General features: G+C 33.1%; 2 long non-coding RNA genes across 2 annotated transcripts; both read right to left on the bottom strand.

Moving 5' to 3' along the window:
* Positions 1-282: 282 nt before the first annotated feature.
* On the bottom strand, positions 283-2,700 carry LOC128549784 (uncharacterized). The gene is made up of 2 exons (XR_008367949.1): positions 2,644-2,700; positions 283-2,161 (listed from the first exon to the last, which is right to left on the bottom strand). It is a non-coding gene; the product is annotated as an uncharacterized LOC128549784 (long non-coding RNA).
* A 1,713-nt stretch (positions 2,701-4,413) lies between these two features.
* LOC128549783 (uncharacterized) lies at positions 4,414-15,337 on the bottom strand. The gene is made up of 7 exons (XR_008367948.1): positions 15,076-15,337; positions 12,944-13,301; positions 10,791-10,894; positions 10,107-10,192; positions 8,893-9,061; positions 6,146-6,292; positions 4,414-4,510 (listed from the first exon to the last, which is right to left on the bottom strand). It is a non-coding gene; the product is annotated as an uncharacterized LOC128549783 (long non-coding RNA).
* Positions 15,338-27,469: the final 12,132 nt, after the last annotated feature.

The following is a 27,469-nucleotide window of genomic DNA, read 5'->3' as shown; positions in this document are numbered from 1 at the left end:
TTTAAGATTGCGGACAAGATTTGTGACAGACGGACAGACAGCAGTAAATCAGTGATGTGGGAGACATAATTTTTTGTCCATTACAGCCACGCAAGAACACTACCTTAATCAAATTGTGAGTATACTCTTCAAAAAGGAGGTGATTACTGGAAATTTTGATGAAAATGATGACAAAGTATTAGCAAAAATAATTGGACTGGTTAATGGCACACAAATCTCATGTCATTCTATTTGAGCTAATATGCATCTGTCAATGGTAAATATTGTAATAAATAAGAGAAATAATGTTTAAAGTTTATTTAGAGAAATCATCATAGACACAACAAAACTACATTACAAAATTTGCAACACAAAGGCATAATAAGTTTCATAAAGTACATTTGATTTAGAGGCTTCTTGCATTAAGAGACCAGTTTTTCAGATCCCTTTTATGTTATCAAAGAAGAAATTATTTTGAATAAAGAGAACATGTCTTTTCCTTCACTTTGGTGGTCTCTTTATGCAAGCTGTACTGTAGTTTATTCAGTTCAGTTTCAGTGTAAAATTCAGTTCAGTTTCTGTTTCAAATTCAGTTCAGTTCAGTTTGGTTCCAGTTTAAAATTCAACTCAGTTCAGTTTCAGTTTAAAAATCCAATTCAGTTCAATTCAATTCAATTTTATTAAGGCATATAAGATCCAGTTATAACAGAAATACAAAGTGGTACAGAAATCAAAAATATTTGAATTAATAAATATGCAGTAAACCCTTATATGTTTGTACTTTACAATTGTAATCAAGCTAATATATAAATATAAGGAAAAAAAGACGATCTTTCTGCCTGGGATAAACCATAAAGTAACAATTTCACTTATTTCCAATGGAGTCCCTTAGCTTTCAATAATATGTAAGTATAGTGAAATAGAATTTACATGTACACTTACATTTTTAGTAATTAAAATTTAACAGTTTTCTTTAATATAAATAATTAGGTAGCTTAAAACATTAAAAAAATCTTTATAAATATTATCTTGTATACACCTGAATTAACTGTACAAAAATCTAAACAGATATAAAATTAAATGTCTAGTTATCACTGAGAAACTTATCACTAAGAAAAATATCACAAAGTTCATTTTATACAAGAGTTGAAATGGAATTTTGTCTTCTTGCTCCTTAAAAGTTTGGGGTTTATATACATTACTTATAGTTTTAAATTAAACATTTTTATTCTGAAAGTCATGAAATATTTACAAAAAATGTTCCAGGCATTGGACAGAAAGCTATATTAGCTTACAGTAAAGGTTGTCTTCTCCTTACTTTACTATTAAAAGGTAACATTATACACCTTAATAAATTTTGAACAAAAATATTTAACAATAAGTAACAAACTTAAACAAAATCAAAGAAAGTAATAACTTGTCAACCTTGGAAAGTCTTGAGCTAGAAGTCTGTTGTGTATTTTTAATCAAGGAAATGGCTAAATAATAAACAAGAACAACTAAAGTGTTTCTTTAGGCAGACTGTAAAAAGAGGGCATTAAGGCTTAAAGCTATAATATAACATTTTAACAAATGAAAAAATTTACAAGTTTTAATATATTAATTTTCTTAAATATAGAGTAAAATAACATAATTCGAATTTCCAATTACAATTGTCATTTTCTACTTAAGATAATGAACATGATGGTACCAAATTTATCATGAGTATAGGTCACTGCTTGAAATTTTTCTTTAACATATGAAAACCCTTGGCAGGCCTTCCCAGTTTTTCCAAGTAGTGTCATAGCAAGTATGACTGTTTAGGGTACAGTTTCTTGAACACTGGTAAAAGAATACTTTTTAGAAGAAACTCAGCTGAATAATGTCCTAGTTATTTTTGTGCACAGTAGAGCCGAGACAAGAACTGGAAAATCAACTTGTCTTCCATAACGGGCAACCAAAATCACTTTAGGATCTTTTCAAGCCAAGTACACAATTTCTCTAAAGTCGACTTAATTCCAGGTACAGATGTGTCGGACTATTGTGCTTTTTATCATCATCATGTCTGAATATTCCATGCAATCCTGGTGATCCTTTGTGCCTCTGGTGAAATTTCCTTTTTAGGTGTGACATAGATATTCTGTGCTACAGCGATTTGTTGTGGTATGCGGCTGTGTGACATGTGGCATCTTCCCATATTGAACTATATAAAAGAAATATCTCAATTAACTGTATATCACTCTAAAAAAAACTATGTGTAAAACCGACAAGCACTTAGACAAAATGTATAAAACTCAAACAGAAAACATCTTTATCAAATTGATATTAAAGAAGCAGGAACAAGTTTTATTTCTTTAATTGGTTGAAAACCATGAATTTCCCATTATTGAAAATCAATTTCATGTATATAAAGCTATGAAACAAAATATTAAATGTTATCTTCACCAAAACACAATACTACTAAAATAGTTCTGTATGGAATCAATTCTCTGGATAATTTTTAAAGAAGACCTTCAAAGGATCATCCCTGTGAAGTTTCATCAAAATTGGTTTGGTGGTTGAGATGTTGTTTGAAGGAAAGTGTGGACAGATGGACGCCGGGTGGACGCCGGACAGTCAGCGATCACAATAACTCACCCTGAGCCTTTGGCTTAGGTGAGCTAAAAAGCATCAGAAGCAACTTACTTAGGTCAATGGTTTCTAGGTCAACAGTGATAATTGTTGCCTCCCCTAGTTCTGTAGACTGAAGTTGCTAACGAGGAAGTGCATCAAATCAACATCCTTTTCATAGCCAATTCTGTAAAGGAAAATTGAAGAAAATCTATTAATGTGTGCAATAATTAATTTCTGTTGCTCCACTTCAGAAAATTTACCAGCTATATCTTTATTTAGTTGCAATCTTTATTTTGTAAAAAAGGCCTAAGAAAAGATGATACAGATCTACTTCAGAAAAATTTGCCCTTGCAGAGATCAGTTTTCTCTACATGGATGTTGTTAACACTGATAATACTATAACACAAGTCCTTATATAAAGTGCAGGTCATCAGTTTAATATTGTATGACCAGTCTGTATTAATGTTGTATGACCAGTCTGTATTCACTACATACTGGGCAAATAAGTCAAAACATTAGGAATTAAAGTGTGAAATTTTATTTCTGGCAATAGTTTTGACTGATTTAATCATATTTTATTGCTCTTTGATAATATTACAATTACAATTCAAACATACATAATCAAAGGGCAAAAGGGTCTGGACAACAGTTCTGACAACATTAGACAGACTGTCCTTCCCATAGATGTGATTGTTAGAAAAAACGAACACACAAAAAAAAAAAACATATACACTCGAGCAATAATATACTACGATGGCGGATGTACAATGTTTATAAGAGTTAAAAGTAATGAAGATGAGAGCACTTATTCATGATGAAAAAAAAAGAAAAATGAACACAGAAGAATAATACAAAGAAAGAAAAAAACACTTTCGATGTGATGACATGAGTTTCTCTGTCTGTCTGCGACTGTCACGAGATGTTAAACGTTTATATAATTTTGAACAATGGTGGATTAATTTCGTCAGATATTAGTAAGATGTTGTTTGGTCTGTTGTTAATATTATGTATTATTTAAACCTTTCTGCATGTTTTATGAACTTTTTGCATTAGTTGAATATCTCTGAATTTTCCTTCATTGTTAAATCTTCTTTACCAAATACATAATGCGTGTTGTACTTGGGGGTAATAAGGCTTGTGGATGTAAATAATTGGTGTCTTTGATCTCGGAAACGATTGCATTTAAAAAAGAAATGCTCAGCATCTTCAATGCCATAGCCACATTCACACTGAGCTGAATCTGACTATTGACTGGTAAGCCATTAATTAAGTACAGACTATTATTCCCCTCATATTAATCACTGGTCAACAGTTTGTAGAAAAAATTATAAAAACTCATTTCTGAATTAATATGATAAAACACATTTAACGAGTGGCTAGGCAGTAAATAGTCAAAACTGTTGCCCTTGGTCTTTCATACTTGACTATTAACCAGCTGGCCATTAACCCTTATCCTGCTGGACACAAATCTGCTTTAGCTACCAGTGTAGATAATGATCAACCTGTATATCTGTGCAGTCTGATCAAGATCTGAACTGTTTGCCATTCAGTCAGAAACTTTTTGGTTAGCACCCCTTTTTAACAGTTTATTATAGAAAATTAGCAGGGTAAGGGTTAAACTAGTGTATATTGTATATTCAGCTGTCCAGTATTTCTCCTGTTACTGACCTATCCTCTGTCAACAGACAACAATTTTCTCATATGATGCTATGGGTAAGAAATGACTTGAGACATATTTCTTTCAGTCAAATTCATATGCAGAATATTCCCATCTAAATTTCTAGGCTTGATTTATACTCAACATTTGCACAATGATGTAAGAAAGTAATGTTTAAAAAATCACCTGACTTCTATAGTCAACTGTGTGCACTGGTAAGTGATCGTCTCCATTTCGTGTTTTTCCCCTCGCATGACAGTGCAAGTCCTGCTTTAAGTTAACCTAACAGACAAATGGGTAAATGTCAACAAAACCTTAAAAGTTGAATACTGTTACTTATCTAAATTAAAATATAAAACTATTATGCATAAAATTTAATATTACATAAAATTTAATATTACTTGTTTTTACTTTCTTCCTATTATGAATGCTGAAGAAACATCCAGTCTGCATGATAATATCTTTTGATGGTTATACCACTAAATGCTTCCATACACAATAGTTATAGTTCTGTTCTAGCTTTTTAAAGATATACTTACTTCTACGAAGAATCAGGAACTCTAAAATGCCTGGACCGATTTGGCTAGTTATCAAACTTGGCCGAGGTCTCAAGGTCAAACACATTTTGTTCAAGTTTGGTGAAGATCGGATGAGAAATGTTTGATTAAGAGTGCGGACAAGAGTAAAAAGGCCGATTTTTCGATAATTCAAGGGCCGTAACTCCAAAATGCCTGGACCGATTTGGCTATTTATCGAACTTGGCTGAGGTCTCATGGTCAAACACATTTTGTTCAAGTTTGGTGAAGATCGGATGAGAAATGTTTAAGAGTGCGGACATGAGTAAAAAGGCCAATTTTTCGATAATTCAAGGGCCGTAACTCCAAAATGCCTGGACCGATTTGGCTAGTTATCGAACTTGGCTGAGGTCTCATGGTCAAACACATTTTGTTTAAGTTTGGTGAAGATTGGATGAGAAACATTTGAATTAGAGTGCGGACAAGAGTAAAAAGACCGATTTTTGGTAATTCAAGGGACATAACTCCAAGACGCCTGGACCGATTTGGCTAGTTATCGAACTTGGCCGAGGTCTCATGGTCAAACACATTTTGTTCAAGTTTGGTGAAAATCGGATGAGAAATGTTTGACTTAGAGTGCGGGCAAGCTTTGTGACAGACACACACACACACAGACTGGAGTAAATCAATCATATAATGTCTCCCACACCACTGTGTGGTGGGAGACATAACAAGTCAACAACAAAAATAAAGTAACCAAACTGAGACTAACAATAACATGTGAAAACATTTCATATTCTACAGAGGTACATTGCGTTGTCCACAACCCCAACAGTATATTTTACAGGGGTACATTGAGTTGTCCCCATCCCCACAATATATTCTACAGGAGTAAACAGAGTTGTCCCCATCCCCCACAATATATTCTACAGGAGTACACTGAGTTGTCCCCATCCCCAACAATATATATTCTACAGAAGTACATCAAGTTGTCCCATCCCCCACAATATATTCTACAGGGATACATTGTGTTGTCCCCATCCCCCCACAATATATTCTACACGAGTACCTGGAGTTGTCCCATCCCCCACAACATATTCTACAGGGGTACACTGAGTTGTCCCATCCCCCACAATATATTCTACAGGGGAACATTGTGTTGTCCCCATCCCCCACAATATATTCTACAGGAGTACATAGAGTTGTCCCCACCCCCCACAATATATTCTACAGGGGTACACTGAGTTGTCCCATCCCCCACAATACATTCTACAGGGGTACACTGAGTTGTCCCATCCCCAACAATATATTCTACAGGGGTACACCGAGTTGTCCCATCCCCCACAATACATTCTACAGGGGTATATATTTGTGTCTGCTGAATAAGCTTTACATCACTCACCCTTTCCATTAGTAAAGCACCATGGTGATCGTTTCATACACATTTATTGTCCAATTGTCTGACCAGGTCCATTTCTCCACCACTAAATGTATGTACCACATGTCCAATGGCTAATTACACTCTTGACAACTTCCTACTGTGTGTGAGCTGTAAAAAAGTTTGAAAATTTGATAGCCAATATAAGAAAATCTTACCACACCTTATTATATAGTTAGGCCGTAAAAAAAAATCTTTGTTTTTCGGTAACATGCTAAAAAAAATTAGGGAAGTAGGTCTGAAACAAGAGCTGTCACTAATGGTGACAAATGCCCCGCAGCACCTTGACCTTTGACCTGGTGACCTTGACCTATCACCTGGTGACCCCAAAGTCAGTAGGGGTCGTGTACTCAATAAGTACTATCAGCATGTGAAGTTTGAAGGTCCTGGGTGCAGTGGTTCACGAGTAAAGTGCCTTCATGCAAAAAGTTAACGTTATGACGAATGAACTAACGAACGAACGAATGAACAGACGGACAGTTGAAAACTAATATGCCTCCCTTTGGGGGGCATAAAAATTTTTTTTTGGAATTATTTTTTATTAAGGGAGACTTTTCGGAAATCATTTTTGTGTTAAAAAAAAATAAAAATGAATACAAACAAGAGGGTCATGATGACCCTGGATCGCTCACCTGAGTAATATGAGCTACATGTTTCAAATGTCAAACTGATAATTTTTAGAAATTTTTTGGAAGATTTTCAGATGTACAATCAAGTAACCCCTGGGGCTGGGCCATTTTACCCCAGGGGTCATGATTTGAACAAAGTTTGTAGAAGTCTACTAGGCAATGTTACATATCAAATATCTAAGATCTAACCCTTCTGGTTTATTTTTAGCAAATTTATGAAGATTTCCCTATATACAATTAAGTAACCCTTGGGGCTGGGTCAATTTGACCCTGGGGGGGGGGGGGTCAAGATTTGAACAAATTTTGTAGAGGTCCTTTAGGCAATGCTACATGTCAAATATCTAAGCTCTATGCCTTCTGGTTTATTTTAGAACATTTTGAAGATTTTTCTATGTACAATCAAGTAACCCAAAGGGGCAGGGTCAATTTGACCCCGGGGGTCATGATTTCAAATTTTGTAGAAGTCTACTAGGCAATGCTACATGTCAAATAACTAAGATTAGGCCTTCTGATTTATTTTTAGAAATTTTTTGAAGATTTTCCTATATAAAATCAAGTGACCCCTGGGACAGGTCAATTTTGAGCGGGGGTCATGATTTGAACAAATTTTGTAGAGGTCCACTAGGCAATGCTACATGTCAAATATCTAAGCTCTAGGCCTTCTGGGTTATTTTTTAATTTTTTGAAGATTTTCCTATAGAAATCTATGTAAAATCAAGTGACCCCTGGGCGGGGTCAATTTTGACCCCGGCGTTATGATTTGAACAACTTTAGTAGAGGTCCACTAGACAATGCTACATGTCAAATAACTAAGCTCTGGAGCTTCTGGTTTCTCAGAAGAAGATTTTTTTACATTTTCCTATGAAAAATCAAGTGACCCTGGGGTGGGGTCAATTTTGACCCTGGGGTCATGACTTGAACAAACTTGGTAGAGGACCACTAGGCAATGCTTCACACCAAATATATCTAAGCTCTAGGGATTCTGGTTTTTGAGAAGAAGATTTTTAAAGTTTTTCCTTTCGGTTGCCATGGCAACCAGAGTTCTGCATGGAATTCAATTCTTTGAACAATTTTTAAAGAAAACCTGGCCAAAATTGGCCTTTTGGTTTAGGAGGAGATGTTGTTTAAAGGAAAGTGTGGACGGATGGACGCCGGACGGTGAGCAATCACAATAGCTCACCCCGAGCACTTTGTGCTCAGGTGAGCTAATAAAAGGGTTATGCCTTTAGAGCATCAGTAAGGTGATTTTTAACATCACTGACCATGTTTAAAGCATAAAATGTACCATTTTGCAACTTTTTGTCAAAAAGTTGAAAAAAATATTCTCCAAGGCGATAAATTCATTTAGGGCCAAACATTTAGGGTCAATTGTTATACCAGAAACAATTTTTTTTTACACCTTATCCAGTCCTGTTTAACTGCTATAATCTACTACATAGTAATTCTGAATTCAAGTTACTTTCTTAAGAACAAAGTATATTAAATTGTTTGTTGCAACATAATTACTATAACAGAGTGCATCAAGGACCTGTCTCTTGGTTCCCAAAACAATTTATTTTAAGATAAAATCCATATCACGTCTAAAATCTTCAATACAAAAAAAAAACAGAGCTATCAGAGGACAGCAATGCTTGACTGTTCAACAGCCTCGTCAAAATGCAAAACAGGGTTGTAGAACCCATACAATGCATATCAACTCATGAAAGAAGGGAAGTGTATGATGTTTAAATCAATTAGTGGGTACTGAGATAAACAGCTTACATACAAAACCTTCAGCAAAATTTTTCTTAAGTCAAAAAAGGAGCATAATTTTGTAAAAAATAAGATAGTATTATGAAACCTGTGCAATGTAAGTCAGTTTATCAAAGTGAAATAGTGTGTAAAGTTTCAATTATTCCCACAATTAGTTACTGAGGTACAAGCTTGCATACAAAAACAACTAAACTGGGACGCCAATGCAGTCAAACGGCTGTGTCCAAAAGCTCTACCATTTCTTTGAATAGCTAAGCTAATAAGTGCACTTGCTAACATATATAGTAATTTAATAGGTAACAATACAAATTGTTGAAACATGATACCTACAAGTTAAACTGTCAAATCCACAATTCTGCAGTGTCCGCAGCACAAAACAATTCACTCCTTTTCCAAGAATGGGTATTTTGCTGTCAGGCTGTATCTAACTTTGCCACTTGGGATAAATATCAACCTGGCTGATGAATGCCACATATTTCCTGGTATTGCTTCTTGTGGGCTGTAAACATAAATTAATCTGTTGTTAATTAGTGTTGTAAAACTTTTCCATTTGTGTTTCAGCTCTACAATGGCCATTTGTTACACTTAAAGATCACTGGTGGTTAAAAGATGAATTCATTCAAAACTTTATCAGGTGATCATTTATACTTATTTCTGTTCAGCCAGTTCTTAATACACATCACCTTTTCACTGGAAGTATTCGTAAAATTTGATTTCCTTATCCTGGTTGCCAAACCAAGACAGCATTATTTTAGTGTAAGTATAAATTAAATAAACATTTTTTCCTAAGGAATCATATGAATATAAGCACAATTACTACCACAATTTGTCTATCTCGGTTGCGCAAGACTAGAAATTATGTTGAAATCAAAAGAAATAACTTTTTAAAAACTTTTATATAAAAGGGAGGTAATTACAAATTTTCACAAAAAGTAATAAAATATACATTTCCAATAGGGATCTATGTCTAGGTAATAGGTCTTTTTATTACCAAAATAAATCTCTAACAGAATATATGAACAAGAGCTGTCACAGGAGACAGTGCGCTCGACTATTTCGATGCTGGATAATGAACTGGGCACATCTGAGAAAACTAGAGCTGTCACTGGAGTGTTTAATGACTCCAACTGTGAATGAACAAACAATAGAAAACAGGAGTTGTATTTTATACATTTCTTTGACCAGCACATAGATCCACAGTATATTTCCACTAAACACATCAACTTAACATAATCAATTCTCTCGGATTTAAATGTTGTGAATTATTTAAAATAAGATACACCAAAATGTGACTCATTTATCGTCAGACTGCTAGCAAGCAATAAAGTTATTTATGAAGTCAGCTGCTGGAAGTACCTTGATACGGTTGTCAGGAAAGGAAACAGCAGTTTTAATAAAGCGGCTGATTAACCAGTTTAATACGATTTCAAACAAATGATTAACTGCTTTCAAAATTTTTAAATCATCCCAGCCCTACTAAAAAAAGAAATACTTATTTGTCTGTTGCTAATTAACACTGAAGAACATCAAAATTTCATATATACCTAAGAGATGAAGATCTGTCTGGATACGGGCATACTCCATGAACTTCCATAATGTCGACCATACCATTATGTGCTTCTGAAGATTCCTGGATAGAAATATCTCAATGAAACAAAATATAACAGCACATATAAACCTCAATAAAACAAAATAGATTACTGTAAAATCATTTGAATTCGTCGGCACGGACTTTAGTGGTTTTGGTCAAAACTGCAATTTCATGGGGATATGAATTCATGGATTTCAAATTCTGAACATAAAATGGATGGGAACTTTACTTGTTCATTTGGATATTAAATTTCATGGAGTGACTCAACCATGAAATCCACAAAAATAGTCCCTCATGAATATTTATGATTTCACAGTATACAAATTCTTTTATCTTAATAGTTCACTAAAATGTATTTTCAGCTGGACTGTGAAGAAAATTTGAAACCGTTTTTTATAATTTTGATTCCTCTAGCAGTGGGATAAGAACAGTACTGGTGTCTCACAAGGAGGTAAACTTTCTGCATTTTTGACATCAAACTTACAACCTCCCCATTGAATTGATGTGAAATACTTTTGGATCTGTATGCAAAGATTCTACCACATAACAATGATGGAAACTATTCAGGGTTTTTGTAAACTGAGATATTTTTTGTTGTTGTTTTTTTTTTTTACAGAACACAATAAGTAAAGCTTACCCCATTTTTTACAGGTAGCAGAAGACATTAAGTACAGCTTACTCCATTTTTTTTTAATGAATCTACTGCAACTTGATGAGGACCTCCTAGGCTGTCCACATTGGCTGAAATGAAACATTTCATTGATCTGTTTTGTATTTAGGCCAAAAGGTTCAACAAATATGAAAACCAGAACAGGAATAAAGCCCAAGTTCTTGAAACTGGCTCTAGCTATAAAACCATATCAAATTAGAAACTGTGACACCTTAATTACCTTTCTAACTAGGTATGATTTTAGGAATTTACAATTTCACTGTCTTTAAATAAAATCTGTATTTTTATTTTTAATAGGCAATTCTACAATGAATCACAAAAATCACTGAGTACCAAAGTTTTTGTTGATATGGCAAAATTTAATGTATGTGTAAATATATAAAGAAACAGCTGTCACAGCAGACAGCATGCTCAACTACTGCAGTGCTGGATAGTGAAAGAAGCCACATCTGAGGAAGTTATCACTGGCATGCTTAAGGCTCGTTATGTCTTTGTTGAAAATGTGGCTGCTACATTTTCCGTTATGAACATAAATACATTAATTTCTTGTCAAATCCCATTTCTGATAATTACTTTCTTTCAAGTTAGTCAAAAGTTTGAATATTGCTAAATATACTAGAATCTTTTGTTGAATCAAATGTTTTTATTACCTCCCTTTAATGATCTAGTTAAAATGTTCATGTGCACTATTAAAAGTAGTGTTTTTCTAACCATGTAAGTATGTATAACATGAATATGAAAAATTCTTACGATAAAAATTTAAAGCATTATGGACTTTATGGTAGTTCTGCACATTCAGGTCAAATTTTTTGTAGTATCTATAAAACCCTGATTTTCCAAAACAGAATATATTTAAAAATTTGGCCATTTTTTTTTCTAGATTCATTTGAAAATGTTTGTAATGGGAAAAATACAACATTTTGGTAACATTTTTATCAAAAGAATTTTTTCTACAATATACAATATTTTAATGAAACTTCTCACAGTCGTAATTGAAAATGTCGCCTATAATTATGGTGAACTAAAATTCATAGGCACCGTTGCTTGATTTTAAGGTATAATTTTGCCCATAAAGAGATCCAAGCATTTCAAACTGATTTAAAGACATTTTTTTTTATTATTAATTCAATGTCTCAGATGTTTTAAAATGGTATTTTTACTTTAGAAGGAAAGTAAACTTACCATTGTAATAGATTTACATACATACTGCTATCAATTCATTGAATGATTTTCATTTCCGTATCTAGTCTTCATTCTTTAATGACTTTACACCAACACCTCAGATTATTCAAATATGCAGACTAACCTTAATGATTCTTAGACTCTAGTCTGGCTACCAACTAGATAATCTTTTTTATTTTAGAAAAAAATAATTCCGTAAAAAATTCTGACTTCATCAGTCTTGGCTCTGATTATCGATTTTGAGAAGGGAAAGAAATATACAAAATTTGAATAGCCTCAGGAGTTATCTCCCTTGAACAAAACATACAGTCTGAACACAGACTACCTAGACTCCTGGGAGTCTAAATAAAATGTACTTAGTAACAAAGATCGAGTGGTGAGTTTGTTTGGGTTTAACACCATTTTTTCAACAATATTTCAGTTACTTGGCAGCCAGTTAATCTAACCAGTGTTCCTGAATTCTGTACCAGTACAAACCTGCTCTCCGCAAGTAACTGCTCATTTCTCCAAATGAATCAGCGGTGGGGGATGAATGATTTCAGACACAGTGTCTTTTATCAAATCATCACAGACAACATATGCACCGCCCAGGTATCAAACTGACAACCCTGTAATCAATCTGTATATCTATGCTCTCTCTACTGAGCTTAGCGGGAAGGGGGGGGGGGGGGGCGGCTTTCAAGTGGAACAGCATCTAATCATTTACTAGGTATGCTTCATGAAATATTTCTGCAAGAAGGTTGAGAAAAAAAGCATCATAAATTGACCTGAAATTCTAAGAAAAAAAATGAGGCATAATTCATAATATATTGATGCCAGATTTATGGATCTTGTGTCGAATGATCTTGGTGATGATATGGGACAGTTGTTTTAAGTTTGAATCAAGTAGGATTGCTCTCCATATACTTCATAATAGTTGAGCTAAAAACAAATCATACCATGTGTTTCAAACTGGAAACAGCTGAACTTCATTGCGCTTTTCCCACTGATGTAGTATGTATTGAAATCTGCCTGTTCCACTTCCACTGATGTGTATACAGTCAAACCTGTCTTAAAGATCACCTCTGAACAGAGACCACCTGGCTCTAAAGAACATGTGTTTTGTTTCCCATTTTAACATTAACAGTGTATTTTAACCTGTGAATAATGACCACCTCCCAATAAAGACCACATTTTGACTCTCCCAAGGGTGGTCTTTATAGACAGGTTTGACTGTACTGCAATCTGCTCCCTTCCCTCCCCTCCAGCTCTTCTACCGAAGTTCATTGGCAGTTGTAGAATCATGTTGTAGATCACCTTTGAATAAACCAGAAAATATTGCTGTTTCTTTTGTCTGCTCAAATAATATTTCTAAATTGTGATCTTATAAGCTTGCAGTGCAACATTATACTCAAGTAAGTAAGTAAGTAAGTAACCACTTTATTTCCAAGGGCTACACATTGAGTTTATATACAGTATATACACAACATTAAACAAACATTATCAAGCATCATTAATACAAAATGTACAATTTAGGATTTAAACAAGCAAGCCAAATAAAAAAAATATAAAATGAGGTGAAGTTATAATCCAAAACCAACAACAAAAACAAGACGGCCATGAAGGCCCTGTATCACTCACCTGACATATTGACCTAAAGATCATCAAGATAGTTTCATTAAGATATGGTCATAAATGATGCAACTAAAGTGTTAATTAACTTTTCATTTGATTTGACCCAGTGAACTAGTCTTCGACCTCACATGACCCAGATTCAAACTTGATCTAAAAATCACCAAGATTTACATTCTGACCAAGTTTCATTAAGATATGGTCATAAATGTGGCCTCTAGAGTGTTAACTAGCTTTTCCTTTGATTTGACCTGGTGACCTAGTTTTTAACCCTACATGACCCAGATTCAAACTGGACTTTGAGATCATCATGATTAACATTCTAAGTTTCATGAAGATACAGTCATAAATGTGGCCTCTAGAGTGTTAACAAGCTTTTCTTTAGATTTGAACTGGTGACCTAGTTTTTAACATGACCCAATATATAACTTGTCCAAGATTTTATGAGGGTAACATTCTGACCAAAATTCATTAAAATTTGATCAAAATTTTGACCTTTAGAGTGTTAACAAGCTTTTCCTTTGATTTGACCCAGTGACCTAGTTTTTGAACCCAGATGACCAAATATGGAACTAGTCCACGGTTTTATCAAGGGTAACATTCTGACCAAGTTTCATTAAGATTGGGCCAAAACTGTGACCTCTACATTGTAAACAGTCAAACTGTTGACGACGTACGGACGACAGACACAGGACGATCACAAAAGCTCACTTTTGAACACTTTGTGCTGAAGTGAGCTAAAAATTACTGTATTGCACAGCTGCATTAAATTAATTTTCAAAGAGTAAAAATTCCATACCTATTAAAATCTGATATCATACAATATCATGTCGCAAATTAACAAAAATACCCCAAGCAACAAACTACATGTCTCATAATATCTCCAGGTATTCAGTGGTATACATTAAAACCTGCTGTCACAGTCTCCTCTATTAAGCAGCCAACCTGTCTTAAAGCAGCCAGTGTCTCATTTTCCAAAATGGTCATTCATTCTATAAACTACCTGCATTAAGCAGCCACTTTTTCCAACTCCCTTTGTTGGCTTTAGGATTTACTGTATTGACAATATCAATATATCTCCTAGGTGAGTGAAAGAGAAACTTCAGCAGGGCAGAAGTGGAGATAAGGCTTTAGGGCAGAATGAGTTAAGTATACTACAAAAATAACAAAGAACTTAAAATGGTACTTGTATATATTAAATTATTAATCAAGACAACACAACTCTGTGTTCTTAATGCACAAATTGATGATGAATTTCACAGAATTATTATTATTTGTATATCTGCTACTATTTCACTTTGCTGCAATCTTCGTCTTAAAAGATCGACGTTAAACTTGATCATTCAATTAGCTGAAGCTGAAAAATAGTGTGCACACTTCCGTCAGACTGTAAAGTAAATATACAGCAGCACAAGTATTTTAAATAACCCAAAATCTTGTTAAATGATACCAGACTTACCTTCATAACCTATATCAATATTGTCATCAGACCTCTCCAATGTTCTTTGAGCTGATCCCTTTATCCGAACTCTTTGACTGCAGGTGTTACATTATACATTCTTCTTCACAGGAAACCAACTATCCATGTCTGAAGTAATGAATTTTTTTGTTCATATCAATGTTTTTTGTCAGGGAAAGAAGATAATGTTCGAGAAACTTGCCTAGCATTCATTTAATTGTTTACCAGAAACAGAATCGGTATCATCAACACCCTATTTTTACAAAAAGCAACAACATTTTTAAAAAAGCTGACACTGTCTTTAAAATCAGCGTACAGTAAGAGTAGGGAAAAAGTGACTGTTTAAGTTGAACTCAGAATTTTGAATTTTTTAATAACTGATGCCGTTCTGTTTTTAAATGAAAAAAAAAGCAATAAAACTTTGTAGCAGTTAGCATTAGAACCTTAACTTATCTTGGTGCATCCCTTTATCAGACCCTATCTTTCGATTCAATGGCTCGCTCCATATTAAAAAAGGCTAACGCAAGGTTAGAATATCTCGGAAGAAACGTTATCTTACTCAGCACACCAAGAAACTTCTTGTCATGGCCCTAATCCAATGTCATTTTGATTACACCTGTTCTATATGGTACCATAGTCTGACTCAGTTACTTAAATCCAAGCTCCAGACCACAGAATAAGTTAATGAGGTTTGTTCTGGACCTTGATGCTAGGTCGCACATTGTCCCAGAGCACTTTAAATCTCTCAACTGGTTACCAGTCAACAAACGTGTACACCAGATTATCCTGTGTCATGTTTTTAAGATAAAAAATGGGTATTCCCTATGGAATAATTTGCCTGCTAGTAAGAAGCGAAAATTACCTGTTTTTAAAACGTTATAAAAAAATTTTTTACTAGACTTTACAAATTACTTTAAGGGGTTTTTAAAAAACTATCTTAGGGCTTTCGATGTTGAATTTTTTTAAATTTAAACCCATTTACTTTTTTTATAGTTTGGGCAATTTCAACTGTCTAATTCAATTTCCATCTAGTCACAAAAATTTTTAAAACTTTTTTATGCCTCTCAGTCATCCCAAAAACACAAGGGCCCCCAAAGGGAAAAAAAAGATTTTTCTTTTTTTTTGTGTAACCCTTGTTGACGGTGGCCCTGTCATGCTTTTTTAATTTCATGTACATTGTTATTTTGTTGTATTTTATATACATGTTTTTTAATTGTCCATGTTGTGCTCTCCTTACCAAATAAATCTAATTAAAACAGTTAACTTCATTTTTTTTTTGGCAATGCAATAGGTTTTAAAACCTTTACCCTGCTTTTTTTTTTTTAAGGGACTGGCAATCATTTTTTTTGGCATTACCACTTATGTTTTCAAGGGGTGCCCCACTTGAAATTTACTGACTGAATAGCAACGCGCAGACCAGATTACCTGCACTGAGGAAGCATCTTGGTCTGCACTGGCAAAAGGCAGAACATTTGCCGGCAGCGTCAAATTTTAAAATGTTCTTTGTGTGTACTCCCATCGCAGAAGTTCGAATGAAAATGGCTGTTTTGAAAAAAAAATTTTTAAAATTTTTTAAGTTTCTTACCACACATTCTTGATGATTTGACCAGCTTATTCCCTTATGAGATCACCGTGAATCACAAATTTGTCCAGGGTTTGGTGGGGTGGTTGGGGATTATCCTTCCAGCTGGCATTTTTCTTACACATGTGACAATTTTCACCATCCTTATTAAGCCTTCGATTTTTCACCCAGGGCATTTCTGCTAAAAATGTTAATGTTTGGAATTTAGGATCTAAAATCATGGAAAAAGTTACAGGGAAGTTTTAGTTAATACCAAAATAAAGTTTAAATCAATCACCTCCACCTCAATATGAGTGGAGAAGTTGACTTTTTACCTGTGTTGAACGGGTTGAACATAAAATAAATTTTTTATAAACAACTACAACAGGCCATCTTTTGGGTTTTAAATCATTTTTGTACCCTGCTACTTACATTCCCCAGTGTCAATTCAACATCTTTTGCTCTGTCTTAAAAAAGGATAAGAAAGAATTGTCATGTTTTACATTAAATGTTTATCCCCAAATATTTTTCCCCTTTAATATGCTACAAATTCATTCGGGTTTAATTTTTATTTATCTTATATCGGGTAATATACTATAATACTGATAACTGTATCCAATGTTTTAAAAAAATTCGTACAGACTTATAAAAATACTTTTCCTGAACAACTTTTTTTTTATACAATAAAACTAAAAATAAGTATCCATGCATAAAAAAAGCACTTGGTATTAAAATTTTTTTACATGTCCTTTTTTTCGCATATTTTTTGGCCCTATTCTAAACACAAATCATTTTAAAAAAACCATGCAAATATGCAACAGTTTATTTACAAACACTTTTAGATTATCAACAGGATGGATGGGGGCCGACAGGATAGGAAAAAAACAAAAGGGGGGGAACAGGAAAAACAGGGCAGAGATTTTCCAACTCACAAAAAAAAAAAAAAAAAATCCAGTAAAATACCAAATTTTTGGGTTCTTTCTCCTTTCAAACACTACAAAGAATCAGTCTCTTCTTTAAAAAAATTTTTCATTCTTTCCCAGGAAAATCCACAGCTTCAACATTGGGGCAGCAATTTTGCAAAAATATGAAAAAAAAAAAAAAGTATTTTTCCTATCAAACAATTCTTTTTTTCCATACTTTCAAAATACAGAAAATGAACTTTTTAACAACTGTACATGGGCCTTCATTTTTCCCCTACAAATGGGTTCCAGATTTAATAATTTTGTCTTTAGGGAATAACTTTTCCCTTAAAATTTTTTAAAAAGCTCAAAAAAAAAAATTTTTTAACCTTTTATCAAAATTAAACTATTTAAAGAAATGTACTTACCTACTTCATATAAAGTGTAATTTAGAAAGTGCAATTTTCATGAATAAAAACATTTTTTACACAACAATTTCCAATTAAATTTATTTATACACATCTTTTTTCTTTTTTTGTGACCAGCCTACATTTAATTTTTAAATTTAAATATTTATTTATTTTTTGTTCAATCAATTGGTAACCAATCAGGAAAAGGGGTGGCCTGGTTAGGACAAAAAGATGGGTGAATGGGAAGGAAAGGTAAAAGGACAGATAAATTCCCCCCCCTACAAAAAGTACAATTCCTTTACCACTTCTTATAAAGATTACCATAGTAAGTTTTCAATTGCACAAATAAAACATATTTATAAATTTTTCTATTTAAACATATTTTTCTTCTTTATTTGGGCCAGCTAACAAAAATTTTAATTCTAATTGCAAATTTTATATTTTTTTTACTTTCATACACAATTACCATGAAATGGGGCGGGACCGGGTCCTGTTGGTTAGGATAGGCATAAGGGAAGGAACTGGAAAACGGAATGTTCCCCTCCCTACAAAAAATCAATTTCAATTTTAAAATTTTTTGTTCTTTCCCAAATAAAAATATAAAAATACATTTCAGAAGTAACTTTTACCACTTTTAAAAGTGTGACTATAGAAAAGGGCAAAAAATGTCAACTCATGAAAAGACATTTTTCACACAAAAAAATTTTTTATCAATTTATCATTCAATCTTTTTTCTGCTTTTTAAAGCAACTATGTTTACTTAAATTTTTATTAGGGATGTTATATTATATTATTTTTTAAAAAAATCAGGACAACCCAGTAATGCATGGGGGAGGGGTCAGGATGAATTTACGATTCAATAATTTTCCCCAAAAATATAAGAATCCGTAAAAAAATTTATAAACATCTCCAAAAACCATGTTTTCAACCTTTTTTTATCATATACATATATTACTTCAAAGAATGCACTTCTATCAATTTTTATAAGTTTACATTGTTGTGAAAAGCATGCAAAGACATATTTCTACTAAATATTTCATAATAAATTCATCTATACAATCCTCTGCTTATTTTTTGGCCATGCTTACTTTATATTTTAAATTTAAATATGATATAAATTATATCATTTTACATTTACTGGATTACAAATCAGGAAAGGGATGGGCTGGGTCAAGATGTAAAGGGTAGTTCAGTTCCTTCCCATCAGTCCTAACTGATGGGAAGGAACTGGACTACAAAGGACACAGTTCCCACCCCCACAAAAAGTATCAATTCCAATGATTAAAATTTTTATGTTCTTTCTTCACTTTAAGGTTTCGATGGAGGCCTTGAGAAACAAAAATCAAACAACACCAAATCATAGAAAGAAAGAGTTGTTTGACATGAAAATTGAACAGCATGTAAAACATGTATATTACTTTACGAAACAAGTGTCAGTATACTGATATAAACATTGAATTCCGGAAAAGGGCTGCCTAAAGGGGCTCCACTTTCGGACAGTTAAACGCCTTTAAAAACTCACCATTTTCAAAGAACTGTTACACATGTTTGTTTTGATGCATTTGCAATAGCGTGCGAGTGGTGAAATTTCGCATAACAAGGTGGAACACAGTTTTCAGCAATTGTTTATCTTTATTTATTTACAAGTGGCATTCATTTTCAAAGGGAGACAACTGTTCCTGATTATTTTAAGTACAAATGACATTCATTTTCAAAGGGAAACAACTTTTTCCGATTATTTTAAGTAATCTTTGAGAAAAAGTTGTCTCCCTTTGAAAATGAATGCCATTTGTAAAGAAAAAAAGATAAAACAATTGCTGAAAAACTATGTTCCACCTTGTTACGTGAATTTCACCACTCGCACGCTATTGCAAATGCATCAAAACAAACATGTGTAACAGTTCTTTGAAAATGGTGAGTTTTTAAAGGCGTTTAACTGTCCGGAAGTGGAGCCCCTTTAGGCAGCCCTTTTCCGGAATTCAATGTTTATATCAGTATACTGACACTTGTTTCGTAAAGTAATATACATGTTTTACATGCTGTTCAATTTTCATGTCAAACAACTCTTTCTTTCTATGATTTGGTGTTGTTTGATTTTTGTTTCTCAAGGCCTTCATCGAAACCTTAAATACTACAAATGTACACAGTCACTTTTTCACAGACATTCTTCATACTTTTCTGGGGGAAATCCAGTACTGCTTCTTTGGCTTGCCTTCACACTTGACACCATTTTCCTCCTTCAACTTGCAGCTCAAACTGAAGAAAAAATGGACTGGTACAAGTACTGTAAATAAGCATGGCAACAAGAAATATAAATTACTCCTGTAATTCTGCATATATGTACCAAATAGAATAACATATTACCTTTCAAACAATTCTTTTTCCAGACTTTTCAAAATATCGTTGGAGCGTAACTTCTGAAAACTGTATAAGTGTGGTTCCAGATTGCATAACTATTCCACTTCAGATAATAAACTATTTATAATAATATTAAGAATGTCTCAAAAAATTCATGTTTTCAACCTTTTCTATCATATACATATATCTACTTATAAAGAAGTGTACTATTAACACTTTATTTTTTAATTAGTGACTATAGAAAGTGTCAATTGGATGAATAAGACATGATTTCACACTAACATATTTCATATTAAATTGATTTATACACATCTTTTCGCTGCTTATTTTTTGGCCATGTTCCACATTAATATTTTAATTCAAGTATGCTATATTATGTATTATTTATACAATCATATCATTCTGGGTAACCAATCAGAAATGGGATGGGCAGGGTCAAGTTGGAATTGGATAGGATGAATCGGAATAAATGGTATAGACAGGACAGAGATTCCCACCCCCACAAAAGTATCAATTCAAATAATTAACATTTTTAATTATGTCACTTTTTATAACATTTATATTATCTTTCCTTGCTTCATATTAAATCCTTTCTATTGCACTTTAATACTCCTTTTCTGCTTCATAATAAAGTCCAATCAATCACTGACTATACATATGAACGGGACATAAAGTCAGTTGTCATTGGCAGTCTATTGACCTTTTCTATCATATATACATTTTTACACAGAAATGTACTTTTACCACTTCTAATCAAGTTTAACTATAGCAAAATTTAATGTTCATTGCAATAATAAGACATATTTTCACATGAACAATTATTTCATATTGAATTCATTTATACAAATCCATACTCTGCTTATTTTGTTCCCATGCTCTACACAAGAGTGGTTCCAGATTCAATAATTATTCCATTTAAGATAATAGACTGAATCCGTAACAATATTATAAAGGTCTCCCAAAAACTCATGTTTTCAACCTTTTCTATCATATACATATATTTACTTACAAAGAAGTGTACTTTTATCAATTCTTATAAAGTGTTACTACTGTATGTGACAATTGCATGCATAAGACATTATTATTTCATAATAAATTCATCTATACACACCTCTCTGCTTATTTTGTGGCCATGCTCTATATTAATATTTTAATTCAAATATGATATATATCATTTGTACAGTCATATCTGGATTACAAATCAGGAATGGGATGGGCTGGGTCAAGATGAAATGGGTAGTTCAGTTCCTTCCCATCAGTCCTAACTGATGGGAAGGAACTGGACTACAAAGGACACAGATTCCCACCCCCCACAAAAAGTATCAATTCCAATGATTAAAATTTTTATGTTCTTTCTTCACTTTAAATACTACAAATGAACAAAAGTCACTTTTTTCACAGACATTCTTCATACTTTTCTGGGGGAAATCCAGTACTGCTTCTTTGGCTTGCCTTGACACCATTTTCCTCCTTCAACTTGCAGCTCAAACTGAAGAAAGAATGCACTGGTACAAGTACTGTAACTAAGCATGGCAATAAGAAATATAAATTACTCCTGTAATTCTGCATATATGTACCAAATAGAATAACATATTACCTTTCAAACAATTCTTTTTCCAGACTTTTCAAAATATCGTTGGAGCCTAACTTCTGAAAACTGTACAAGTGTGGTTCCAGATGTCATAACTATTCCACTTCAGATAATAAACTATTTATAATAATATTAAGAATGTCTCAAAAAATTCATGTTTTCAACCTTTTCTATCATATACATACATCTACTTATAAAGAAGTGTACTATTAACACTTTATATAATGTGTGACTATAGAAAGTGTCAATTGGATGAATAAGACATGATTTCACACTAACATATTTCATATCAAATTGATTTATACACATCTTTTCTCTGCTTATTTTTTGGCCATGTTCCACATTAATATTTTAATTCAAGTATGCTATATTATGTATTATTTATACAATCATATCTGGGTAACCAATCAGAAATGGGATGGGCAGGGTCAAGTTGGAATTGGATAGAATGAATCGGAATAAATGGTATAGACAGGACAGAGATTCCCACCCCCACAAAAGTATCAATTCAAATAATTAACATTTTTAATTATGTCACTTTCTATAACATTTAGATTATCTTTCCTTGCTTCATATTAAATCCTTTCTATTGCACTTTAATATTCCTTTTCTGCTTCATAATGAAGTCCAATCAATCACTGACTATACATATGAACAGGAAATAAAGTCGGTTGTCATTGGCAGTCTATTGACCTTTTCTATCATATATACATTTTTACAAAGAAATGTATTTTCACCACTTCTAATCAAGTTTAACTATAGCAAAATTTAATGTTCATTGCATTAATAAGACATAATTACACATGAACAATTATTTCATATTAAATTCATTTATACAAGTCCATACTCTGCTTATTTTGTTCCCATGCTCTACGCAAGAGTGGTTCCAGATTCAATAATTATTCCATTTAAGATAATAAGACTGAATCCGTAACAATATTATAAATGTCTCCCAAAAACTCATGTTTTCAACCTTTTCTATCATATACATATATTTACTTACAAAGAAGTGTACTTTTATGAATACTTATAAAGTGTAACTATTGTACGTGACAATTGCTTGCATAAGACATATTTTCATACTAACATATTTCATAATAAATTCATCTGTACACATCTCTCTACTTATTTTGTGGCCATGCTCTATATTAATATTTTAATTCAAATATGATATATATCATTTGTACAGTCATATCTGGATTACAAATCAGGAATGGGATGGGCTGGGTCAAGATGAAATGGGTAGTTCAGTTCCTTCCCATCAGTCCTAACTGATGGGAAGGAACTGGACTACAAAGGACACAGATTCCCACCCCCACAAAAAGTATCAATTCCAATGATTAAAATTTTTATGTTCTTTCTTCACTTTAAATACTACAAATGAACACAGTCACTTTTTTCACAGACATTCTTCATACTTTTCTGGGGGAAATCCAGTACTGCTTCTTTGGCTTGCCTTGACACTTGACACCATTTTCCTCCTTCAACTTGCAGCTCAAACTGAAGAAAAAATGGACTGGTATAAGTACTGTAAATAAGCATGGCAACAAGAAATATAAATTACTCCTGTAATTCTGCATATATGTACCAAGTAGAATAACATATTACCTTTCAATTCTTTTTCCAGACCTTTCAAAATATCGTTGGCGCGTAACTTCTGAAAACTGTACAAGTGTGGTTCCAGATTGAATAACTATTCCACTTCAGATAATAAACTATTTATAATAATATTAAGAATGTCTCAAAAAATTCATGTTTTCAACCTTTTCTATCATATACATATATCTACTTATAAAGAAGTGTAAAGTTAACACTTTATATAATGTGTGACTATAGAAAGTGTCAATTGGATGAATAAGACATGATTTCACACTAACACATTTCATATCAAATTGATTTATACACATCTTTTTGCTGCTTATTTTTTGGCCATGTTCCACATTAATATTTTAATTCAAGTATGCTATATTATGTATTATTTATACAATCATATCTGGGTAACCAATCAGAAATGGGATGGGCAGGGTCAAGTTGGAATTGGATAGGATGAATCGGAATAAATGGTATAGACAGGACAGAGATTCCCACCCCACAAAAGTATCAATTCAAATAATTAACATTTTTAATTATGTCACTTTTTATAACATTTATATTATCTTTCCTTGCTTCATATTAAATCCTTTCTATTGCACTTTAATACTCCTTTTCTGCTTCATAATAAAGTCCAATCAATCGCTGACTATACATATGAACGGGAAATAAAGTCAGTTGTCATTGGCAGTCTATTGACCTTTTCTATCATATATATACATTTTTACAAAGAAATTTACTTTTACCACTTCTAATCAAGTTTAACTATAGCAAATGTTCATTGCATTAATAAGACATATTTTCACATGAACAATTATTTAATATTGAATTCATTTATACAAATCCATTCTCTGCTTATTTTGTTCCCATACTCTACAAGAGTGGTTCCAGATTCAATAATTATTGCTTTTTGTACTTTTAGCATGTGTAAATGTTGAGTTCTGCTCAACCCAGGGCTAGAGGGCATGGACCGTAGCATGCATTTCCACTACAGTCCATGAACAGGCTCAATCAAACCTAGCCTGCAACATTTTCGTTTTATCCTGTTGAGCGACCTGTGAAGTTTCCACTTTTGTCTATTTCCATATAAGATAATAGACTGAATCCATAACAATATTAAAAACATTTCCAAAAACTCATGTTTTCAACCTTTTCTATCATACACATATATTTACTTACAAAGAAGTGTACTTTTATCAATTCTTATAAAGTGTTACTATTGTATGTGTCAATTCCATGCATAAGACATATTTTCATACTAACATATTTCATATTAAATTCATCTATATACATCTCTCTGCTTATTTTGTGGCCATGCTCTATATTAATATTTTAATTCAAATGATATATATTATTTGTACATTCATATCTGGATTACAAATCAGGAATGGGATGGGCCGGGTCAAGATGAAATGGGGTTAGGACTGATGGGAAGGAACTGGACTACAAAGGACACAGATTCCCACCCCCACAAAAAGTATCAATTCCAATGATTAAAATTTTTATGTTCTTTCTTCACTTTAAATACTACAAATGAACACAGTCACTTTTTTCACAAACATTCTTCATACTTTTCTGGGGAAAATCCAGTACTGCTTCTTTGGCTTGCCTTGACACTTGACACCATTTTCCTGCTTCAACTTGCAGCTCAAACTGAAGAAAAAATGAACTGGTATAAGTACTGTAAATAAGCATGGCAACAACACAGATAAATTTCTCCTGTAATTCTGCATATATGTACCAAGTAGAATAACATATTACCTTTCAAACAATTCTTTTTCCAGACTTTTCAAAATATCGCGAGAGTGTAACTTCTGAAAACAGCTGTACAAGCGTGGTTCCAGATTTAATAATTATTCCACTTCAGATAATAGACTGTATCCATAATAATATTATGAACGTCTCGAAAAAATTCATGTTTTTTTCTATCATATACATACATCTACTTATAAAGAAGTGTACTTACACTACTTCATATAAAGTGTGAATATAGAAAGTGTCAATTGCATGAATAAGACATATTTTCACACTAACATATTTCACATTAAATTGATTTATACACATCTTTTCTCTGTTTATTTTGTGGCCATGCTCTACATTTATATTTTAATTCAAATATGCTATATTATATATTATTTGTACAATCATATCTGGGTAACCAATCAGAAATGGGATGGGCCTGGTCAGGATGAAATAAGATAGGATGAATGGGAAGAAATGGTATACACAGGACAGATATTCCCACCCCCACAAAAAGTATCAATTCCTATGATTAACATTTTTATATTATTTTTTCACTTTTAACACTAAAAATGAATACAATCACTTTTATGGGTCACATTAACATCAGAATATCCTCTCTTCATTCTGAGAAAATCCAGTCCATCCACTGCACTTAAATAAAATCCAAGTCGATTGCACTTTGATGTTTCTTCCTTGCTCCATAATAAAATTGAATTAATTGCACTTTTATGTTCCTTCCTCATGTTCTTTATTATCTTCCTGAAAAAATCCAGTCAATTAGAATTTGATGTTGTTTATTCGATCCTGTCCTGAAAAAGTTTAATTCATAACACTTTGATAATCCTTCCTTGCTTTATGTTAAATCCAGTTAATTGCACTTTGATATTCCTCTACTGCTTCATAATAAAGTCAAATCGATCGCTGACTGTACATATGAACGGACATAAAGTCAGTTGTCATTCAGGCAGTCTGTTGATATGGAAGAAATGCAAATCCTCACAATCCCCGATTCCATCTCTCAAAACACAGAGGAACAACCATCATCTTAACATTGCCGGCACAATGTTGCAGACCAGTCGCTCCAAAAAACGCCACAATCTAGCGGACATATAGACACCGGATTGTCCTCGAAGGCAACGTTAGCATGTCTCAATCAACAGTAAAGGAATCTGTCAGGGCTTTGCACCTGTAGCAAAAAGCAACTCTGCCAATATTTTAAAGCAACATCTTCTGCCAAGTAGTCTCCAGTCCATTGGACTTTGGTGTCTCTTCCTTTCTTCATAATAAAATTCCATTCACTGTACTTTGATGTTCCTTTCTTGTGTCATAATTCAATCCCGTCCTCTGCACTTTGATGTCCTTTTCTTGCTTCATAATAAATTCCAGTTCACTGCATAATAATGCTCTTTCATACAAAGTGATATAATCTATTTAAGTTCGATGGTCTTCTTTTGCTGTCTTAAACTTTTTTTTCTTTCTTCACTTTAAACACTGCAAATGAACACAGTCACTTTTTTCACAGACATTCTTCATACTTTTCCAAGGAAAATCCAGGACTGCATCTTTGGCTTGCCTTGACACTTGACACCATTTTCTTGCTTCACCTTGCAGCTCAAACTGAATGAAAATGAACTGGTATAAGTACTGTAAATAAGCATGGCAACAAGAAATATAAATTACTCCTGTAATTCTGCATATATGTAAGAAAGAGAAAAACATACAGTGAAACACCGCTCGCTCGAGCATCGGTGACTCGAGCACCCCGGCTAGCTCGAGCAATTCATGTGGTCCCGGCCGATTTCCTTCTATTTTCTATGTGATATTACCATGGCTGGGTCGTGCATCGATAACTCGATCGCTCGAGCATGACACCTGGTCCCTGTGTATTAATTTACTCTTTGTTGCTTCTGGCTAACTCGAGCAGAGGTGTCAAAAATTTTCACACCTTCGGCGGTCAGAATGTATCGGTTAATTAAACATTTTCACACACCGTGAGAATTGCGTAGTCTATTCCCAGACTATCTTAAATGTTTGTTTGTCGGTATATTTGATCTTATGAAATTAATTATTGATAAAAGCTTAAAGAAAAGTTTTATTGATCAAATATCGATCAATTACTAATTACTTAAAGCGTCTTTTCTGCGGGATCGAGAAGATAGTTATGAGATCTTAGTATTTTAATCAGCAGTTGTTTGCATGCAAATGAAGGAAATAATATAGCCGTTTCATAAAATTGAGA

The sequence above is a fragment of the Mercenaria mercenaria genome, chromosome 16 (genome assembly GCF_021730395.1).
Source record: "Mercenaria mercenaria strain notata chromosome 16, MADL_Memer_1, whole genome shotgun sequence".
In the NCBI taxonomy this organism is placed as follows: domain Eukaryota; kingdom Metazoa; phylum Mollusca; class Bivalvia; order Venerida; family Veneridae; genus Mercenaria; species Mercenaria mercenaria.
Note: the sequence above shows the minus strand (reverse complement) of the source record. Positions and strands in the feature narration are given on the sequence as shown.